Below are 6,000 nucleotides of genomic sequence, written 5' to 3'. Positions count from 1 at the left end.
ATAACATGATTCTGTAAATATTTTGCACTTTTGAAGTTAGAGATAGATAAATAAAGCAGAGGTAATTACCCTTATAATCATAAAAATGAGTTGCTTATGTAAAAACATAGAAAAGATATGTGAGTGACGTGCAAGTGGAGATTACACTAATACACTTTTTAAATATTAGCATTTTATTTTAAAACAATGTAAATAAGTCAACATTCCACAATCTACAGGGCCATCACATCCCGCCTTTACCTGGAGTAGTGTAAGGAATTTACCATGGACACTTCAATAGACAGAATAGGAGCTAGAGGGACTCATCATAACGTACTGAAGAACGCCCACAAACTCTGAGGACAGTGACAGGGTCCTGTCAGCTTAAAAGCCATGTATGTAAAAAGGTTTGTACACAGCCAACTACGACACAAAACAAAGGGTCCTGGATTGAGCCCACAGTGACTATGGGGCATAGTGGTTACTTTTTCGTTCACTGCAGTGTTGCTGGCATGCTTGTTGTAACCCAGATTTTTTTTTTTTTTCTGGGATTTCTTTTCACTTTGACTCCACTGATTTATATTCACGTTAACTCCAGTGATTTCTATTCACAATGACTCTGCTGAATTCTATTCACTTTGACACCAATGACTTCTATTCACATTGACTCCAGTGATTTCTATTACCTTTGACTTGTGATTTTCATTCATGTTGACTTCAGTGATTTCTATTAACTTGACTCATGATTTCTATTAATGTTGATCCAGTGATTTCTATTATTTTTGTCTATAGTGATTTCTATTCACATTGACTCCAGTGATTTCTATTCACATTGACTCCAGTGATTTCTATTCTTGTTGACTCCCATGTAGCACATTCATCCTGCAGTGTTCCTCTTAACTGTGTTATACCTTACCTTTGTAAAACTGTAAACATAATTTCATTAAAATAATTTAGGAATATTTTGCTAAGCTCAATACCACATGTAAGGGGTATTAGAATATGTCACAACAACTCAGCCCCAGGAGATAATCCAGGTGGTCTCACAGTGAGAAGGCTGTAGTAATTTTCCTCTTGACTAGTTTTAATGTAAGAGTAATGAGAGCTGGGGAGTGGGCCTGTGCAGCTGTCTCCCCAGGGATACTGCAGTCTCAATGAGCACTGGGGAGCAGCCTGGCGCGCCTCTCATTCCTCACAGATGCACTGGTTAGCAGAGATGCCTTTGGATTGTTAGATCAGTGGAAATACCAAAGCCAGCCCTGAGCTGAGCTCTTTATTGAGTCAAGCATCCACTATACATTCAGCTGGGAAATTAAAACCCATGTAACATACAGAGATAGATGTTTTATTTTTTATCCTCTATCATTTAGAAACACTAATAAATTAAATGATAAACATTTTGACTGGAAACCTTTCTCTATGACATTCCAATCGAAATATTTGTTCAAAACGTTTCAGAAAGTCTTGTAGTCTAAACATTTCTCATTGAATGTTTTAAGTTATTTTCATATTTATTCAGCAATTCCAAATGTAGCACAGTTGTCAATGGGCTTATATCATTCGTGGTGCTCCATACTCTCTTAAACATTATTTCCCCACTAAAAATGAATTTTCTCATATATTATAGGTTTTATATATATTATACATTCTACTGGATTTTTCTCAGGTAAAAATAGTTTCTACAATATTCTGAGTCCCCTTAGCTGTCTCTGAACATAACAACATAAGAAAATGGATGAACAAGAGGAGGCCTTTTGGTCTATCAATTCTTGTGTGGTTCCCAGTAGCTGATTGATCTTTAAAGAATCAAGTCAGGTCTTAAACGATCCTAATGATTCAACATCAACAACATGGCTTAGTCACACACTGTTTGAGAACCACGAAGTAGACACATTTTTGACGGGCTTTCATCAGCTTTAACTCAGAACGTATGATTAATTGGTTGACGTTATAGGTGTTGCTCTTACATCAGTAGGACATTTTTCAGACTTTCTTGTTTTGCTGTTGGTGGGTTTTCTGGTATTTTTTTATATTGATTCAAGCTTGGGTTCAAATATTGCTGACTTGAATTGAACCTCCTGAACTACTCCTTCCCTCACTTCTCCCTAGTAGCAGATCCATCTAATTCAGGGCAGGCTTTAGGCATTGAATAACTACAGCACTCTGAGAACATCCACCTTGCATCCACAATCAGGTCAGGATGCTGCGCTGTGAAGGGGAGCTGCCGGGACTGTGCCTAACCAGTGCCATTGCCCCTCACCTTTCAGAGTCTTGAACATACCTTTTCTGAAAGAGGAAAACTAACAAGTAAATGTGACGGCGCCGTAAGAGTTAAATCACTAGACTCAAGACTTTGAAGCAGCCGTCCGTATGTGCGACTATGGAGGCGTCGGTATTATAGACTTGCTGTAATTAATGATCTGACCTTTTTTCTTTCTCCCCGTTCGCAGTATAATAGGATTTCCCAGCCTGCGGCTCCCTGCAGAAGTACCTCTGTGGCTGTGCAGATAGTGCTGCTGGGAGCCCGGCTGAGAGGCTGATTTATGGGGGCTGCATTGTGCCGCTCTCCCCCAGGAGACCAGGGCCCGGGAAATTTATTAGAAAATCGGGGAACGCTGTAATGGGCTTTTAGAGGGAAAATAAAAATGGGAATTTAGATAACGGAAGGACACTATTTACAAGCAGCACAGATCTGAACACAAAATCCCAAACTGGTCCAGTGCCACTTACCTTTAATCTGGTGCCACCAATACATCAAATATATCACAAACCCTCCTTTCAGTGTAGTCTGGTCCTTTTAATATCACTGTGGTGACAATATGCAGAGTAACATTCATTTTGAGTTCACCAATAATAAATATGGTGATAATAAGAAGAGGGTATATTTAACAGCAGTGATATAAAGCATATTTTCCTGTATTTTATTATGAATAAAGCCTGTGATTAAGAGGTTTTGCCAATGGAGCCCAAGTTCTACTTCGGAGATCAATTGAGTTCATACTGGATCACTACATCTTCAGCATTCACTTAAACAGGACCCTCATTCCATTACATTCCAGGACCAATCTCCATTGCCAGTTTAGATATATTTACAAATCACATAAAAACCATTTAAAGAGATCGCTAAACAAACTTGAATATATCTAGTATTATAGACTGCTCTCGTTCATCTTCTCTATTCAATGACACACTACAGAGAAACCCTATTTTGAGTTTTTACCGTGGTGTATTCTCCATACAAGCAAGGTTTACATCACCATCTTTAAAAAAACATACCCGAATCAACGCTTATAATTGAACTGTATAGTCAATTTAAAACAGTGACATTACATTCTGTCACTTAGCAGTACTCTCTTGTCCAACCTTTTCCCTCTTTTCAATGAAATCAGCAATGGACTAAATAAAGGTTGGAAATGATTAGAATACATCACGGCAAAAACAGAAAGTGGCACGGTTGATGTCACGGTTTTTCCGTGACCTGTCGAAGGCAAAGCACGTGCTCTGATTGGCTAAAAGATCCTGAGCAGTCTGTAATGTTTTTTTTGTTTGTTTGTTTGTTTTCTCCTCATAGGATTTCTGAATCGGGTTCAATGTGGTCTGGGGGCAGGAGAGCACCAGTATGCAGCAAAGACAAAAGCAACCACTTACTTAAGAAAACTTAAAAGCCTCAAAAAGCTTTTAGTCTAGATTTCAAATGCCCACTGATTTACCAATACAAAGACAAAATTACATTTAAATATACAGCCTGAAAATAAGCTGGAATGCAGTACTCTATATTGCTTTTTTCTAAATTATTTATTGATTATATAGTTGCTCATTTCCAAAACGGAGGAGGCTTTGCTCACTGTATGATTTCAACAACCTTTTAAAATATTCTTTGGGTGCCACAAAACGTTTTCCACTAGTGAACCTGTGTATTAAAAAAAAAAAGCATTTTTGCACAACTAAAAACGTTCTTAACTGCTTTTATAAAAACTCAATGACCTACATAGGATGAAGATATCAAAAAAAGACTTCAGTCAAAACGTTTGTCTTTAAATTTCAGTTTCTTTTAGTACATCTAAATTCAGCGCTATAGAATGTTTAATAGTTCTGGGTGACAAGAGGAGACAGTATTATTTTCATTTTTTCAGGGTGTCTACTTACAAATTAAACCAGTTTTTTTTTTTTTTTTTTATTTAATTGTTTTTTAAATCTGGAGTAAGAAATAAAATGTGAACTCTAGTTATAATGCAGCCCTGGTATACCCTGGGAAAAGCCAGGCTAAATATAGAAGCTGAAAGAAATCTGCAATTTGTACATGTTCTTAATCTAAAGCTTAGTAAACAAATGGAGCGTGGTGTTTGTTAGCTCACTGCAGCCTTTGTTTTGGACAGCTCTGAGATACTGGAGAGGGCCAGGGACACGTCAAGTGGCCTGCTGTGCTGATAAGGGACTGAATTGCCTTTTGTCCCTCGTGAGCACCTGTACCAGTGGCTTTTTATTCTCATTGGGAACAATGGCTGGAGGTGAGGGCTCAGGTTAGACACAATGAGGTAGGAGGAGGCAGGCCACTCCGGGTGGGCTGGAGTGAGGGAAGTACACAGCTGAGCAGCACAGACACAAAGCACAGCCACACTCTTCATATTGACTGAGTCCCTGCCAGCACACATAGCAACACCTTGTGCTAACACCAGAACACTGGGGGGGGGGGGGGGGGGTCCAATCAGGTCTTCCAGGGAGGATAGGAGCATATGGGACAGGCTCCATACTATACTCCCCATCATGGAAAAATCAATATGTTTTTTAATGTCACTAAATATAAGAACATAAGAGCATTAAAAAATGTATAAACGAGAGGAGGTCATTCGGACCATCTAAGTTCATCCGGTTCCTAGTAGTTGATTGATCTCAGAGCTTTGTCAAGTTGGGTCTTAAAGTCTTTCTGCCTCAACAGCATGACTAGGTAGCCCATTCCATCCCCTCACCACATGTGGGAAGAAGTGTCTCCTTTCCTGTGTCCTAAGTCTTTCTCCACTTCATCTTCAGCTGTGTCCTCTGGTCCTAGTTTCTATACCATGCTTAGTTTTGGGTGTTATGTTTTTATCCAGTTGGTTTTACAACAATCACACTTATATACAGCCTGTCCCAATGCACTTTACAATAGAAACACTTGAACATAAGTTCAATTCTGGAAATGTAAAGGAAAAGAACATTCAATTTGAAAAGTTTTTAGCCTAGATTTAAAAACAAGACTATATCAATACTTAACAGCTTTACTTCTAAATACAGGCCATAAAAAATAATTCATACCAGATTACAGTACTTTGAAAAAATAATTTATACCAGATTACAGTACTGTGCATTCCTTTTTAAAGATATAGTTAAATATAATTTGATATAGGGGGCAATGGTTAATAGTCACTTTCATATATGGAATGATATAATGATATTGTTTAATCTATAGCATTGTTAGAGATGTTTTTGCTTCAATCGTGACTCCTCTCTGTATAATGAGCAATCAATCCATACAGCTGCTATTCAATTGGACCCAAACGAGTGTCTATTACTTCCTACTCTGACTGGCCATTTTTCAAACCACCAACTCCAGCTTTTCAGAAGCAGAACAAATGGTTGAAAATGGACATTTCTGCTTGTGTAGTTTGTAAGCCCAGTAAAAAAAATGATCTAAGATGAAAGAGAATGCAATCAGATATTAATCAAGAACTGTAAGATTAAGAAAATGTAGAAGCTATAAGTATCCCTTTTTACATACAGAGTTAAATATGAAAAGCTATGTTATTAAAACTTGTGCCAATGAATCTCCTAAGCAGGCAGGCTGTATCGCAATTGAATAAGCGCTTGTCAAGATTAATGTAGAAATGTCAGCATTGAAAGTGACTTCTACTCCAAACGATTGTTACTGAATGCATTAAGTTTCTTTTACTATTTCTCACTTTAGCACTGTGAAGGGTTTAATAGTTATGGATGATACAGTCTAAGACTGAAAGCATGACTCCTCCATACACCCCTCATTGAAAA

The sequence above is a fragment of the Polyodon spathula genome, chromosome 25 (genome assembly GCF_017654505.1).
Source record: "Polyodon spathula isolate WHYD16114869_AA chromosome 25, ASM1765450v1, whole genome shotgun sequence".
Lineage (NCBI taxonomy): Eukaryota > Metazoa > Chordata > Actinopteri > Acipenseriformes > Polyodontidae > Polyodon > Polyodon spathula.
The sequence above is the reverse complement of the archived record's forward strand: the minus strand, read 5'-3'. Positions refer to the sequence as shown.